Below are 18,134 nucleotides of genomic sequence, written 5' to 3'. Positions count from 1 at the left end.
AGCGATCTTTCTGTAAGGAGCAAAAATCTTGCATTACCATTTGTCTAACTGATGTGTGACATACCATCTTTAAAACATGAAAACATGAGTGAGAAGAGAGAAAACAAAAGAGAGAGAGAACAATTCATATATGTATATATCACATAAATCAACAATAAACAACAACAGGGGAAAAAAAACATTTTTCAAACATTTTAAAATATTGTCAGATCATCAGGCTGTCATATCTACATGTCCAATGGTTTCCTTGCGCAGTCCCTCCCACCAGCACCTCCATACTCCACCCTCTGTTTCTGGCCAGAATACATTGATGCGGATAGGTCATGCTGGGGTTTGGTAGACTTCTGCAAAGACCAAGTAGATATGCAATGTTTGAGTCCTACCAATAATCGTCAGAGATGGGGAGAGAGAAAAAGAAACATTTCACAGATACATTTACAACGTTTCACCCGGTCATTCCTGTGTCTTCAGGGAATGACCTCCCAATTTATTAACTGTTACCTCAGGCTTACCATCCATCCTAGTGATCACCTTTCTTGATTTTATCATGAGTGTGGACCAAAATTCTTACTATATGATCCCTGATTACAATTTGGTGTGTCATAATTTTGCTCATTCCTCTGTCTAGGGGGTCTGACTTTATGTGTGCTATTACAGTTGCTGGCATAATGCCCTTCTCTTTTACAAAGATAACAAACCCGGGGCTTCTTCCAAGTGTCAGTGACCTGAGGTTTTGGTTGATTTGATGCCTCCTCAAACGCTTGGATGCTCATCACCACCAACCGCTTTCCCTGTATCTCCCTGCTTCCTTGGGTATCATGATTATGTCGTTGTCTAGGGGGGTGATATGACTTTTGTATTTCTCTTGATCTACAATCTCTTGCAAAGTGTCCCTTTTTATGACAATTGTAACAAACTTCCACATTTGAATTTCTCGCAGGGGTTTGGGGCTTATGCTGAAGTGATCTTGTGGCTAGGGCCTGTATACTTGCGGCCATTAACTTATCACTTTGTGACTCCCTGTATCTAGTGATATTCTGATCATGATTAATAGCGGCCTCTCTTAATGCGGCCACCGAGATATTTCTCCAGTTTGGGTTGGTGGTCTGTACTCTAGTTCTCAATACCTCCTTTAAACCATTCATTAATACCTTAACCGCTACTCCTCTATGCTGTGCATTAGTTTTGATGTCTGTGATCCCAGTGTTTCTAGCCATTATTTGCAGTGCTCGATTGAAATAATTAGAAGTGCTTTCCCTTTCGTTTTGTCTTATGGAGAAAATTTCATTCCACTTGACAACGGCTGGGAAATATACTCCTAACTGTTGGTTAATCTGCTTAATACATTCCTGATTGTGTTCCTCCGTACAAGGTACCTCCGTGTCTAATTTACAATCAGCAATAAATTTCGCAGGGTCAATACTGGAAGGCAAACATGCCCTCAGCACTGTCCGCCACTCTTTGTAGGTGGGTTCTGTGGCGTTTCCTAGTTCTTTAATAAACCTTTGACATGCGACTAGATTTTTCCTAGGATCAGGAAATTCAGACATAATTGATCTTAATTCGGTCCGGGACCAGAGACAGCGCATTGCACTGTCCTTGACGGGAATGATTCCCTGATTGTCAGTCTTTCCATCGGGGACTGTGATCACCCTGACAGGATCAAACTCAACTACATCGTCTTGTGTTGGTCTTACAATATGGGGTACATTTGTTTGTGCGTGATATAAAACATTGTACGTACCTGTGGACACGACCTCACCTGACCCTCCGTTAGGGGGTTTGATTATTGCCTTTACCGACTTGGTCGTGTCCACCTGGATGTCTTGTGTGATGACTGCTGGGAGAGGTGCCGACATCGTGTTGGGCTCACTTTCTTGCTCGTATTCCTGAGGGAAGTTTGACATGGGGTGCGACTTGCACAGGTTAACATTTGTAATTTTTACATTTTCATTTTCATAAACATTATTACATTTTACACTTTCATCCTTAATACAGTTACTAAGTGCATTTTTATCGTACAACATTGTGCCTTTCTCCGCAACCATAATCCTCTCCATTGCCATGTCTCTCCTCCCAAGATGAGAGTCAGATATGTCAGTTAACTCTCTTTGCAATTCACTTTCCTGTTGCCACAGTTTTAAACAATCATAATGTTTGATCCGTCTCTTTACTGATTTAATAAGACCTATCCTTCTCCTTAGATTCAGTAACACATCTTGGCTAAAGCTGCCTACTCTTGGGAATTTCTCCCCGTCATGTACCGTCATTCTCTCCCATTCATCACATAAAACCTCTGTGTGTGAACCGTATTTTTCACACATTACATACCTTGCCGACCCGATTGGTCGGTTTACTAAATCAACCCGAACCGAGGTTGATCGCCCCCTACCTGAACAACTGGCCCCCATACCTGCAGGTGTTGCTTTCACTACCTCTGACCTTAATCAGGGTCTTCAGCGAACCCTTACAAAAACCAAGATGTCCGGGGCAGGCCGGCGGCGAAGTTTACCGAGTACTCCACTCACTCCTCGCCCACGTTGGCCAGTACTGCAATCACTGTATCGAGAGCTGTTGTACCCAACCTAGGGCCCCTATAAGCCTTTATTTACTGGGGCGCGTTCCCCGGCAAGTATCGGTTGTTGGATAGTTCCTGAGTGACCAGCGAACTTCCCTTAAAATAAAAAAAGTTCACAAATCACGTTAAACTGTACAAATAGCGTTTATGACCCCTCTAGTGTACGCAAATGGTACTGGGTCAAATTACTAACTAATGCACACAATTACGTGCGGTACAATCGTTCAGCACATAAGCAACTAATCTTATGTGCGGAGCGACCAGTGGAATCGAAAATTACTGCTGCGAATTCCTTCAGCCAGAGCTTTATGGCCTATATGGGTTCTGCACCAACCCCCGGGGTTGTGCTCTTTTCTCTATTTATAGCGGACTTCCTTGTCTGCTGTACCTGGACCTCCTGGTCTGTTCTGGACCTCCTGGTCTGTGCTACAGTATGACCTCCTGGTCTGCTATACTCTAATGCTCAAATTTTATGTTTAACCAGGGATGCCTCCCTAGCCACCATGCACGTCACTTACACGTATGTACCTCACGAGAACTCGATTTCTTGTGGTTCAACCTCAAAAATTGTAGAATTTATATATGCAAAACACTCACTCACCACATGTACACGTTTGTTTCTATTTCTATTTCTGCGCAGAAATTTCTCTTTAGACCAGATGTGTTGTAAATTTGGAGAAGGATCTGTTAGTCTAAATTTCGGACACTAAAAATAGACTTGCGCTATTTATCGCGTTGCCACCTCTTCGCCTGCTAAAATAACACTTATCGTGTGATTTGAGTTACGTGGGCGTACCCAGACGCTCCGTTGCGTAATTTACGCTGCGTGCGTCGGCCCTTGCGTACGCGAGTCTCAGTCCTTTGTTAGAGACACGTGGACGCAAAGCAAATGTTCACCGTAACACAATTCACACGTTTATCAATGTAGATGATTTTTAACTGTAATCATCTACCAAGCACCACACAGGTCTCTCCTTGTATCTCAGGCCAAGCTGTGCACGTGTTTTACAATTTACCCCTTAATGTATTACTTTTACACTTTAACTATTTAAATAGCGACAAATCTCTCTTAGCACGTTTATCAATTATGAAATGGCAACCAGGAAAGTGAGATGTGAAGATTACACAAATGAACATGCAATTCTAAATTAATCTAATAACATATATTGATGTAAGCACACGCATATAGATATTACATATATGAGACCCTATTCAGTGCTTCTACTTTGCATATGAATGTGCAATTTCTTTCACTTCTGGGAGAGAGAAAAAAAAAAAAACAACAAACCAGTCCCACAGGTCATTTGCATTTCAATGGCCATCCTACAAATAGCAGCGTTAAAACAGGTTCTTGAAGAGAGACAGTTACCAAAAAAACAAAAAAAACAAACTACTTGTGTATTTCTTAAATCAAATATTTAATGTATTATTAACTGTTATTAAACTCTATCTGAACTACTTATGATTGACTATGATATGGACTAAACAAATGCATTAAAAAAACTCATTAAATGATGATTTCTTTTTGACAGTGGATGGCTGATTATTTCCTGAGTCAACTGAAAATCAGCCGTTCAAAAAAAAAAATTGACCTTCCCAAAATGGCCGCTGCTCCTCCCCCATCCATGAGGTTTACACAAAATGGGGGACAGACCTTTTGTCACAAAGAAAAATCATCATGCCAGCCCCTTTTAGTTATCACGCTATGCAGAGCGATTAAAAATAATTTTAAACCTATTTAAACAGACAAACCATCCAATCTGCGTGTGCAGTTGGCACCAAATCAAAATAAAAACCAGATTTACAAAGACAATAGCTCAATGTTCCTACCTTCTTCGGATTCCACCAGCATCCCTACAGACCAAAAGAATCAGACGCAGACTCTCATCTGATCAGCACTCCAAGATACTACCTGTTCCTCCCTTTGCTGATCGATAAAAGTCTGCGCCTTCTTCGCCTGACTGCGGATATGAGATGGACCGGACTTGCCCCCACTTGATAGAGTCAAATAACTACCTTTTAACATTAGCTATATATTAATACCGTGTAGCCGTAATGGCTGCTAAACCATGTGCACATGCTACGCACTCCTTGCGCTATTTGCGTATGAAGACCTCGCACGTGGTACGCAAATAAAGTACACATGCTGTGCTGGGTGTACGGAATACCCACAGTGAACATACACACAGACAGTAACCTTTATAAACTTTAAACACAGATTATGCTTACACTGTGCAACACACTATGATTGAGTTTGTATTGTAAAACCTTACTGCTGAAATACTGCAGCGATATAACGCTGCTTAACCTTGTTAATGTAAATGCTGTTAGAGCGATTTAGAATTCAGAAACCCTTTGTACCAGCTAGAGAGACACAGACACCCTGCTGAGGTTCTAACACCTTATGTGAATGTTCTATTTGCAAAAGAATAATACAAGTCATACACTACCAATATAACATAGACTACCTAACCAGATAACTACACTTAAAATACAATAACAGTACAATAACACTTTACGAGAAACGAGAGAGAAAGAGGAGAGGGGGGAGAGAGAGATATGGCTCACAATAACAATAAAGACAATATGATTGCGGAGAAAACTTACGCACAAAGGGAACGATCGCATGCGCCTCCTGGATATCCAGCTCCCGATTATCAGTGATGAGAATCGTTGAAGAGAGTGAGCTGGATATCATCGGCTTGTCTATTTAAGCCCCACACACAATACAATTCAATGGTCCCTACAATCTCATTGTTCATTGGACATCGTCTTCGCATTATAACAAACGGTCATAGGTTGATTCATACAGGTGGGCTGTGGCTACATCCAACTGCTCAGGTGGGTGGGAAACTAGGTTTCCCGCCGCATGGCTAAGTAAGTGCAAATAATAGTAAATGGACATAAACTTCTTATGTCCATAACTATTCGCATGAGCGATTAATCTGCTCCAAACCAACACCGGAATATTGCTAATTAAATACTCTTCCGATGGATACTAAACACCACTGTATGACCCGTGTTGGACACTTCGTATCATACAAAGAGGGATCCCTTTGTCCAGGAACATGCTATATTAACTAAACTTTCAGATTCTATCAAAGGGACCATGATCTACAAAATACATTATATAGTGAAAATATGTAACGTTTGAGTCGCCCGCTACGAACACATAAACTCTACCGTAAATCCGCATATCGTGCGCCTGCGGGTGCACGCGACTGCGAGTATGCGCACGCACGGGAGAGTGTACGCATGCGCAGAGCGGACATGTATGAAGTGCAAATATGGCAGTGTGCATAGTGATATTTTTCTGACTTTGACAGTCCACCCTTTGGCAGTCAACAATAACTGCCACCTTCTAAAACATTTCAAAACGAGAAAAATATATGTCAGGGGTTAATACATTTCCATGGTTGGGTAAGGGGGGAGGGAGGAGAAGGTGTGAAGAGGGTATAACCTAGTGAGATAGCAGAAGCATGTGTGTATGAATCCATGTTTGGGGGGTCATGTATCATCGTGCCGTACGTGTTGTACATCAAGCTTCGAGGTATTGCGAAGTATACATTTGAATTCCTTCTTATCCCGTATTAAGGGTCTGTGGATGGGCTGTCAAACTCTACCGAGCTCTTTTCGGCTGTGGTTGTAACAAAATGGGGAAGCACATTTTAGTTGATGATACATGAATGGGGGAGGTATGTGATTGCTGATATCTGTGCCTGTATTCCCTATCGACTATGTGTGTCATTACCTGAGGGTTGTAGAAATGAAGATAAAGAACACTTATGGTAAATGCAGTGGTATTCTATGTCAGGTTAATGAACATTTGTCGGCTGAAGTCTTGTTCGGTGTCTGTTGACTGCAGTCTTCTTTGTGCTTTTGCCCATAAGGTGCGAGCAAAAAGCTTTGTCAATGTCCATAGACTTACAAAAGTATTGGGCTAGCGTAAGTTTAAAATTTCTAGGGAAACTGGGGGTCTATGGCATAGTTCATCAAAAATCTGTGTATAAGGTTGTCAAAACTTCTTCTTTAATCCGTCGGTTGTCTGTATACGGGATCATCAAATTCCTCATCCAAGTGGGTCTTTTTACCTTGGAGAAAAAAACGGAAAAACAGGTGAAAGAAACGGACCGTATAATCGCATTTTCATCACATCATTGTTTCTACCGTTGGGTCATAAATCAAATTCATTGGAATTACAGTTTCCTCACTCCTTAGACTCATTACCCTTGTACTACGTTTACACTTCATTAAAGCTTGACCGCATCTAAATATCAAACCAATCGATATAACAACACCTAAGATACATAGGAGAAACTTCCCAACATCCATTATGACTCCTTGAGCCCATTCTCCTAAACCAGAGAACCAATTTCGCGGGTTCAACCATGACACCCAACCAGTCAGCTCATTACCTACAGCAGCAAGAGTGAGATTGTGTCTCCTGCGAAATTCCCACTTAAGTTGGAGAATATCGTCCATCTTTTGGTCTATGACCTCGACCGGATCCTCTGTGCTATTTGTGATATATGTGCAACATTTCACGCCGTACTGCGTTGCCAGTGTGACACAATATCCGCCTGTCACTGCTGTGAGGTAATTGAGAACCCTTCTATGCTGTACCAGTTCTGTTTTATAAGCTTGAAGTTCTCTTCCAGTATACCTAAACGTGTCATCATACATTTCTGTGATATTATCTAACAAATTGGCAAGCGCAGAGATGTATCTATAGTTCATCACTCCTCTAGCGGTGCGAGTGAAATCTAACGCAAGCAGAACCTGAATCCCGGTGGATTCATGGATCAGATCAGAGGCCGGATGCTCTGACCTTTCTGTCAGTTGCCTTTTAACTACGTGCTCGTAATGAGTGTGAGTATAAGGAGCTTGGGCACCACGGTGTATATCTTTCATTTTGGCATGTGATACAGTCATTACTTCAGGCAGTACTTTTCCAATATAACACAATCCTTCAGAGTTTGGGGCAAGCCACTTATACGCCTTCCTCCCGCATATGAAATATGCATCATCGGGGAGAACATATGGGACGGAGTAGGACATAACCATATTACACATCTTCCACGTGAAATCTCCTAACCCTAATTCTCCCATCTGTTTAGTACACGTATCAGTTTGTACGATATGTGCGCAGTATCCTGGTGATACCTCTCCAACTCTCGTAATCCTACTTCCTAGGGTATACCTATATCGGAAAGATTTTTCTCTACTGGCTATGTGGCGTATAAGCTCTGTATCTGTAGGCATTCTATCTGCCCTATATGAAAAGGTCATGGTTTGGTTACTCCATGACACTTCCCAATTTCCCGGCTTTCGGGGATTGGTAATGTTAAAACATATTAGGGATCTATCCACATGATATTGGTGGAGCTTCAAACTAGGAGGACTGGAGATATTAAACCTCCTGTCCACCGGTCTCCCACCCTTTAGCTCAAGTACCTCCCCTACCGTTAAAGGAAATGGTACTAGCCCTGATTTGCTGTGACCTTGAGGTACTTGAGAGCATACCCAACAATCAGTTTTATTTAACACACTACCCACTAAGGAGTGATAGTCACTCAACGGATGCCGGTCCATGTGGATATTAAAACTGGATTGGCATTTCTTGATGCACCCATCCTCTACTACATTGTCACAGAGCCTACAGATACAGTTCTCTTTTCAACTAACAATCCTTCAAAATGTTTACAAATAACATGGTTGTTAGATCGTTTCCGGTACTCGCCTTTGCTTGGTGATTGGGTTGCTATTGGAAATTTACACCTCCGTCTCAGTCATCAGGACCTTTCTGGATCCTTTCTCGACCTCACTGGTACTCTCACCGAAACAGACTGCTCTGGTCAACAACATGGTCAACAGGAAAATCCATATCACAGTCTCTTGGGGCAAGTCCATCTTACAGGAGGAGAAAAGAAGAAATTTGTAATGGGGGTACAGGAAAACAGTTTGAGGGGGAGAGAAACTTGTTACGATAATTAGTTCTCTAGTCTTGTTGTTCTTCTTGTTCTGCTGTCATCTCAAAGGTGCTGTCTCTCAGTCTTCCAACCGAACATTCCGGTGATGCAATATTCCTTCCAAACCAGCGATCTTTCTGTAAGGAGCAAAAATCTTGCATTACCATTTGTCTAACTGATGTGTGACATACCGTCTTTAAAACATGAAAACATGAGTGAGAAGAGAGAAAACAAAAAAACAAAAGAGAGAGAGAACAATTCATATATGTATATATCACATAAATCAACAATAAACAACAACAGGGGAAAAAAAAAATTTTCAAACATTTTAAAATATTGTCAGATCATCAGGCTGTCATATCTACATGTCCAATGGTTTCCTTGCGCAGTCCCTCCCCCCAGCACCTCCATACTCCACCTTCTGTATCTGGCCAGAATACATTGATGCGGATAGGTCATGCTGGGGTTTGGTAGACTTCTGCAAAGACCAAGTAGATATGCAATGTTTGAGTCCTACCAATAATCGTCAGAGATGGGGAGAGAGAAAAAGAAACATTTCACAGATACATTTACAACGTTTCACCCGGTCATTCCTGTGTCTTCAGGGAATGACCTCCCAATTTATTAACTGTTACCTCAGGCTTACCATCCATCCTAGTGATCACCTTTCTTGATTTTATCATGAGTGTGGACCAAAATTCTTCCTATATGATCCCTGATTACAATTTGGTGTGTCATAATTTTGCTCATTCCTCTGTCTAGGGGGTCTGACTTTATGTGTGCTATTACAGTTGCTGGCATAATGCCCTTCTCTTTTACAAAGATAACAAACCCGGGGCTTCTTCCAAGTGTCAGTGACCTGAGGTTTTGGTTGATTTGATGCCTCCTCAAACGCTTGGATGCTCATCACCACCAACCGTTTTCCCTGTATCTCCCTGCTTCCTTGGGTATCATGATTATGTCGTTGTCTAGGGGGGTGATATGACTTTTGTATTTCTCTTGATCTACAATCTCTTGCAAAGTGTCCCTTTTTATGACAATTGTAACAAACTTCCACATTTGAATTTCTCGCAGGGGTTTGGGGCTTATGCAGAAGTGATCTTGTGGCTAGGGCCTGTATACTTGCGGCCATTAACTTATCACTTTGTGACTCCCTGTATCTAGTGATATTCTGATCATGATTAATAGCGGCCTCTCTTAATGCGGCCACCGAGATATTTCTCCAGTTTGGGTTGGTGGTCTGTACTCTAGTTCTCAATACCTCCTTTAAACCATTCATTAATACCTTAACCGCTACTCCTCTATGCTGTGCATTAGTTTTGATGTCTGTGATCCCAGTGTTTCTAGCCATTATTTGCAGTGCTCGATTGAAATAATTAGAAGTGCTTTCCCTTTCGTTTTGTCTTATGGAGAAAATTTCATTCCACTTGACAACGGCTGGGAAATATACTCCTAACTGTTGGTTATAAGCCGCTCATAACTTTATTGTGATTACATAAACCTTTTACTTAAGCTAGCTTATCACTAAATAAAACCACACCACACACTGAAATAAAGACACGGACACAGTAGCTGGAGTTAAAGGTCAGACGATGTTTATTAATCGCTGACCAACTCTTTAAACTAATAATTGAGGCCGAATTAGAATTGAATTGAATATATATTAACTTTAGTTTGGAGGATGGCAAACAGAAAACCGCTGCCAAACACCAGCACCCGTCACCTAGATGACAAACCACCAAACCAAGGAGGGGAGTACACATACCCCGCCTCCTTCCCGCATAACCCGCATTGTGCTGGCCTTACCCCTCTTTCTCTGGCAAACGTTCGGTTCCCGCAGGGGAACGTCTAAATGTCCAACCGCAAGAAAAGGACACACCTGCCGTCCATTTAAAGAGGGAGCCCCACAATGACCACTTATGCCTGTGTGACAGCTGGTTGGCAGCGATTTCCCGCCAATCTGGCTTTCAATAGCCCACAGCAAGAACAAAAAACGTAGACGCATTCTGGGAGGGCGGGCGGGCATAAACTGAAAGGCAAGAGGGAGTCTAGCAAGATGGCCACCCCCTATATACTAACCTAAGACCCTCCTCTTCATCCTGATGCACAACCCCTTAAACCAATAGGAAAAAACCAACCGGGAAAACTGATCTGCCTAGCAACTGCTTAGTCATTTAACAACCAATCACAAAAAGTTGATCGCTTATATGGCCTCAGGCTTATGCAGCCTTCAGCTTATCTAAGCCGCTCATAACTTTATTGTGATTACATAAACCTTTTACTTAAGCTAGCTTATCACTAAATAAAACCACACCACACACTGAAATAAAGACACGGACACAGTAGCTGGAGTTAAAGGTCAGACGATGTTTATTAATCGCTGACCAACTCTTTAAACTAATAATTGAGGCCGAATTAGAATTGAATTGAATATATATTAACTTTAGTTTGGAGGATGGCAAACAGAAAACCGCTGCCAAACACCAGCACCCGTCACCTAGATGACAAACCAACAAACCAAGGAGGGGAGTACACATACCCCGCCTCCTTCCCGCATAACCCGCATTGTGCTGGCCTTACCCCTCTTTCTCTGGCAAACGTTCGGTTCCCGCAGGGGAACGTCTAAATGTCCAACCGCAAGAAAAGGACACACCTGCCGTCCATTTAAAGAGGGAGCCCCACAATGACCACTTATGCCTGTGTGACAGCTGGTTGGCAGCGATTTCCCGCCACCAAGGTTTTCCAAACCGCCACCGCCATCCGCAAACAGAACCTTAACCAACCAGAAACTAACTAGCTCTAACGAAAAAGACCGAAAATATCTTCCAGAAAAAACTGCACTCCTTCCGGAGAAAGGTGAACCCCATCGTCTCTATAGAACTGCCTGTTCCGCAGCACCAGCAGAGGATGCTTAATTGCCACTCCGCCTATGGCCTTGACAAACAGAGACACCGTCGAGTTCACCTTTTTGCGTGCTTTCTCCAGCGCCGAGAAACGCACCGCACCACGCCAATGGAAACGGGGCACCATTTCCGACCAGACAATGCATACCCCAGGCCAGTGACAACGTATCGCCACCACATCCGCCTTTATAGACAAAATCAAGTCTATGCCTTTAACTCGGCCCAGATCATTACCACCCAGATGAATGATAATACAACTGGGGCGACCCCAGCGGCGCTCCCTAGAAAAAAGGACGCGCAACAAATCACCCCATAACATGCCCCTAACACCTAACCATCTAAATTGCCGGGACCCAAAAATCTCAGTCGCCCTAGATGCCATGGGATGTTTCTCCGCCCAAAAAACATATGAATGACCAACCATCCATATGTGGTCTCCAAAATTGCTGACAGCTGTAAAAGAAAATATCCTAATGTCAGATTATGCACATAATCTGTAACTTAAACACAACGTAACCAATAAAACCCAAGTGAAGGAGAAAACTCAAAAAACCTCCCGTGGACCTTGGTAGAACAGCCAATTGAAATTAGGCCCCCTCGGAGGAAAAATTTTAAAAATTCGCTTCACACCCTCGATTCCTGAACGGTAAGCGTTCAAAAACCGACGAGTAAACACGTTTTTGGGTTAGCGCAACAGGCGCACTTATAACTTATCTATACGGACATAGGACTTATAGGAGGCCGACTTCCAGCGACCCAACTCCCGAATAGCCGCTGGTGATGAACCAGCGGCCGCCGCATGGGTAGCCGCTCCAATCCGAAAGGAATGAGTACCGAAGTCCGCCTCCTGCAAGCCCAACGCCGTCAAACATTTCTTGAACACCGATGAGAACTGAAACTTTGTCAGAGGGTCCAACTGCGCGTGCACCAGCAACTGGTTGCCCCCCGGAGGTCTTAACCGCACATACTCTTGCGTCAACCGCAGCGGGCAAACGCCCATACCTCCCTGAGCCTCCAAGGACAACCAGCGACCCCGACCTGTTTGATCTGTCTTGGACCGCACAATCCTACAGAGCAACAGGCCCTCCTGCAAGCGCACATTCTCGTAGAGCAGACCCGATTCCCGGGACGCCTTGCTGCTCGCCACTAGCTCGCTCACCCGAAAAGCCCCGAAAAAGGCCAGGGCATACGCGCTACTAAACAATGCCACCTCAAATTCCGAGGACGCAATCCGAGGTAGCACACGCAGCAATTCCGCTAGCAGCTGCAACGTTATAGGCCTACGTGAATCCGCAGGCGCCGGGTGCAACCTAGCCCAACCTTTCAGCGCTCTGGAAAGGACAAACGACCCCGTGGGGTCCGTTGTCCCGTGGAGTCGCGAGTGAAAGGCGATGCCCGCAAGGGCAGTAGCCATGGCCGCTTTTGACCTACCGTTTTGGTAATGCTCCCAAACAAAGGTCAACAGGGCGTCGGCCGAGGACTCACCTGCTACCCCGTACCTACTCTGAAAGGCTGACCAATCCCGCCATGCAGCATCATACGCTCGTAGCGTAGAGGGAGCCAGTGCACACCTGGCCAACGCCGTTAAACCGCTTCGACCATCTGCCAGACAGAAGGTGGGCACTGTAACCCCTCTGCCTCCGCTCCCGGAACCAACGTCCTGAATTTGTCAAACTGGAACCGGGACAATGCATCCGCAATTCCATTGTCAACTCCAGGTACGTGGCGAGCCCTAAAATTAATATTGCGCTGCAAACAAACCAACACTAAATGCCTTAGCAATCGCAGCGCCTGCGGAGATGAGGAACGCTGGTTATTAATCGCATGCACTACCCCTAAGTTGTCGCAAAGAAACAAAATGTCCCTATTTGCGAACCGTCCGGCCCATAACTCAAGCGCCACTAAGATCGGGAACAATTCCAGCAGAAGCAGGTTCTTGGTAAACCCACGCGTTACCCAAGATGCCGGCCAGGCCGCAGCGCACCATGAGCCAGCGAAGAACGCGCCGAAACCTCGACTGCCTGAAGCATCCGTGAACAACTGCAGCTGCTTACTGGAACAACAAGGAGCGGGCCACAACACTTCCCTGTTGAAGGACACCAGGAACGAGACCCAAATCCGCAAATCATCCTTGATCTCGCGGGAAAGGTACACGGAGTGATTCTGTTGAAACCGTCCCCGCGGTGGCCCGCTCAAGTTTGCGACAGAAAATCCTACCCATGGGGATAATCCGACACGCAAATTTGAGAGAACCAAGCAAGGACTGCACCTGTTTAAGCCGAACCCTGCGTTTTCCTAAACAGTCTGTAATCAAACCCAATAGTTTCCGCACCTTATCCTCGGGCAAGCGACAGCACCCCCCTACCGTGTCAATCTCGATACCTAAATAGCTAAGACAAGTGCAAGGACCCTCGCACTTATCCTGCGCAACCGGCACCCCTAAAGCGCAGAATAACGACCTGGCCACCGAGAGAATGTCCCCACAGACCGAACTGTCTCCGGGGCCTACAAAAAGAAAGTCATCCAGGTAGTGAGCCACCCCCATCTGCCCGGAGGCGGTCTGGACGCACCAATGCAAAAACGTGCTAAAGCACTCAAAGTAGGCGCAGGAGACAGAGCAACCCATGGGGAGACACCGATCGACGTAGAATTCGCCCCCTATTTTGAAACCCAGAAACCGCAGGGAATCTGGGTGTAGCGGGAGTAGCCGAAAGGCCGACTCCACGTCCAATTTTGCCAACAGACTCCCCGGACCACAATCCCGCACTAATCGCAGCGCGTCGTCAAACGACTGATATCGAACTCTGCATTGGGCTTCCGGGATAGCGTCGTTGACCGACAGCCCCGGCGGGTGCGACAAGTGCTGTATCAAACGAAACTTACCTATGGCCTTCTTGGGCACTACCCCTACTGGGGAAATGCACAAGGAGGGCAACGGGGAAAGGGCTTAGGGCCCAGCCATGCGCCCCAGCCCAATCTCCCCGTCAACCTTCCGCCGGACTTCCTGCGGGAATTCCCGAGCCGATCTCAAATTCTGGCGTGCAACCACATACACCGAATCCGGGATTGGCAAACGAAAACCGTGCTGAAAGCCCTGCAAGAGAAACAATGCCGCCGACTCATCGGGGTACAAGGTAAGCCAGCGCTGCAACTCGGGAACTATAATCGGGGAGAAGGCCTTACTTGCCAATTCCACCGGCCTCGGTGGAAGCGGCAGGCTTACCGCCTGTCGCCGCGGTGCATTCCTTGGCCGGGTGACTGGCTCCGCACAACCTGCATGAGTGGCGAAAACGACAGCCCGTTCCTTTGCCGCATTTGCCGTCGTTGTAGGCAAAGCACTTGCCTTTTCCCGTCAATCGAGAAGCCACCGCCCTGGCCGCCCCGGGCTTCTTGGCCGTGACGTCCGGGGTGGGTTTGACCTGCTGCGTGACCTCCAACCACACCTCAACATCCTTAAAACCCGCGGGCAGGATGGGGTTGCCATCCTGATTGCGACGAAACTTCTCGTCGTAATCCCGCCACGCGGAACCCTTGGATTTAAAGTACATATCGTGTACTAAAAACAAATATTTCACCAAGTTGGCATACTCCGCGGGACGCGATTCCGTGTAGCAAGCCATGAACACCAAAAATCCACGCAGCCACTGGTGAAAATTGCGAAACGCATTTTCCCCAATACCACCCGGTTTCTTGGCCGCGTCAAAACCCTGCCGCATTTCCTCCGTAAGGGTGAATATGTCTACATACTTCCCCTTACGTATTTTTTCCCGCATGCGCTTACGAACCCCTCTTGTCACTGCCGTGTTGGCGCAATGTACCATCTCGCCGTAACGGGGAGGGTCGGAGGGGACCACCTGCGCAGGAGCGGCCACCTTGTGCGCCTCCTTGGCCATTCGCCGCGCGATGAGCCTAGCTAATTTACGCGGGCGCCGCGGAGAGCCGGATGATACGCTGCTAGAAGACGAGGAACTACAAGTTGAAACGTGTAAAGGAATATTTAGCTCACCGGAGTTTGAAGGACCCGGAACCGCGTCGTCCGCTGCACCCGCCTCCGCTGATGGCCGTACCTCCACGTTCGCAGTCGCGCTTGTCCGTGACCTACGCCTCGTGACGGGCGTAGCCCCTGAATTAGACGGAACCTGCAAGGGAGAAAAAGAGGGGACAACCGGCACCGGGGGAACCAGAACATCATTAACACTTGTCCGCAAATGCGGAGGCGGAGAGCCCGTCCCCCCGTTCCGTGGCGGATGGCCGCCCGGCAGCTGCAGGGAGGGGGCCCCCGCCGAGGTGTACCCGATCGACGGCGTAAAGGCTGACCCGCTCACTGCACCGAAACTCGCGGGGTAAGACGGCCGCCACGCCGTATGCGGCGGGCAGCCGCCCGCCCCCGCCCATCCGTATGACGCCGGAAGGAACTGAGGGGGCGCCGCGAGAGGGGGCCAACTCTGTGCCACCTGATACCCACCGCCCGGTGCCTGCCCTGACTGCAGGCCCGCAAAGGCCGGCAAGGGCACCGCGACTCAGGGGCCACCGACCGACCACGTGGACTGCACGCCGGCGCCCGCGCTGGCCCCGTGCGGGGAAAACTGTGTGCCGGACACCGTCATGAAGCCCATGGAAGGCATGCTGGCGGCTAAGGGGAATGCTGGAGCCGGAGGCCACGCAAAACCCCCGGGGAAGGACTGGCTCCCCGCGAAGCCTTGCTGCGCTGCTACCGAAAGCGCCCCGCCGGGCGTCATATAAGCCGCCGAGACGGATGTCTGTGTGGACCCAAACTGAAAAGGACCGGGAAGGGCGTGGAGAGGGGTTTGGAAACCGACGAGCGGGGGCGCCGTTAATGGCGTCGGGGCGTCTGACACCCAGGAGGAGCCCGAGCAGGCCACCGAGGCCGGGGGAAAACCCTGCCATGTGACTGCCGCCGGGGCGGGTGTGGCGGCCGCCGCTGCCACGTCCCCCGCCCCGGCGACACTAGGCCCAAACGGCCCAATATTATTTAAATTGAGGTGCGGTGTGCTAAACCCCCCGCTGGAGGGGGGTAGTATGGGGCCCTGTATTGTCCCGGGGACAGCGGGAGCCGCTACCCGCTGCCCTGGGCTCATATCCCCCAGCTGCATATTGACCCCCCCCTCGCCCCCCGCAGCTCTACCGCGGCCGTCCGGCACAGCTTGTGCCCCCAGGACGCCGCCGAGAGCCGACCGCGGGGATGGAGGAGGAGGGCCGGAGGCACTTATGGAAGGAGGGAGGGAAGTCGTTTCGCCCGCGGGAGGCGCCGGGGAGCGCGGCCCAGCCGGACCGCGCGCACCCGCGCCACGTGCAGAGCGGCCGCCGGCCGCCGGAGGGGAAGTGCTGCAGACGCCCGAGGCAGGAGGGAGAGGAGAGGCCCGTCCCGCTGCGAGCGCCGGGACGCGCGGCCCGGCCGAGCCGCGCGCATCGGCACCACGTGACGAGCGGCCGCTGGCCGCCCGTCTCCGTGCGGCAGGGGAGCGGGCTGTAACTGCCCGTCCCCGCCGCCTGTCTGAAACAGGGGGAAGTCCTCTCTGTGGCGCAACGCTCGGGGAGCGGGAGCGGAAGGCGCTCCCCGCATCCACGAGGCGCCGGGGGGGGGGGAGCTGCACGTTTTGGACGAGGCATGGCAGAGGGGGGAGAATCTGCAAAAGTAGACAATGACACGCAGAGAGGGGGCACAGCACTGTATAATGCCCTAGAGAAGGCAAATGAAATTCAAAAAACAAAAAAACAAAAACAATTTACAGGCAGTGAAAATAAGCAATAGTACTTATCCTTCCTGGGGCATAAACTGAAAGGCAAGAGGGAGTCTAGCAAGATGGCCACCCCCTATATACTAACCTAAGACCCTCCTCTTCATCCTGATGCACAACCCCTTAAACCAATAGGAAAAAACCAACCGGGAAAACTGATCTGCCTAGCAACTGCTTAGTCATTTAACAACCAATCACAAAAAGTTGATCGCTTATATGGCCTCAGGCTTATGCAGCCTTCAGCTTATCATCTGCTTAATACATTCCTGATTGTGTTCCTCCGTACAAGGTACCTCCGTGTCTAATTTACAATCAGCAATAAATTTCGCAGGGTCAATACTGGAAGGCAAACATGCCCTCAGCACTGTCCGCCACTCTTTGTAGGTGGGTTCTGTGGCGTTTCCTAGTTCTTTAATAAACCTTTGACATGCGACTAGATTTTTCCTAGGATCAGGAAATTCAGACATAATTGATCTTAATTCGGTCCGGGACCAGAGACAGCGCATTGCACTGTCCTTGACGGGAATGATTCCCTGATTGTCAGTCTTTCCATCGGGGACTGTGATCACCCTGACAGGATCAAACTCAACTACATCGTCTTGTGTTGGTCTTACAATATGGGGTACATTTGTTTGTGCGTGATATAAAACATTGTACGTACCTGTGGACACGACCTCACCTGACCCTCCGTTAGGGGGTTTGATTATTGCCTTTACCGACTTGGTCGTGTCCACCTGGATGTCTTGTGTGATGGCTGCTGGGAGAGGTGCCGACATCGTGTTGGGCTCACTTTCTTGCTCGTATTCCTGAGGGAAGTTTGACATGGGGTGCAACTTGCACAGGTTAACATTTGTAATTTTTACATTTTCATTTTCATAAACATTATTACATTTTACACTTTCATCCTTAATACAGTTACTAAGTG

The 18,134-nt window shown here is 47.6% G+C and overlaps 1 protein-coding gene across 1 annotated transcript in view; it reads left to right on the top strand.

The window, feature by feature from the left end:
• LOC134916650 (killer cell lectin-like receptor subfamily F member 2) overlaps window positions 1–18,134 on the top strand; it is a 265,368-nt gene that overhangs the window by 73,616 nt on the left and 173,618 nt on the right. The gene's annotated exons all lie outside the window — the stretch shown is intronic.

This window comes from Pseudophryne corroboree, chromosome 1 (genome assembly GCF_028390025.1).
Source record: "Pseudophryne corroboree isolate aPseCor3 chromosome 1, aPseCor3.hap2, whole genome shotgun sequence".
In the NCBI taxonomy this organism is placed as follows: Eukaryota; Metazoa; Chordata; class Amphibia; order Anura; family Myobatrachidae; genus Pseudophryne; species Pseudophryne corroboree.
The sequence above is the reverse complement of the archived record's forward strand: the minus strand, read 5'-3'. Positions and strand labels throughout refer to the sequence as shown.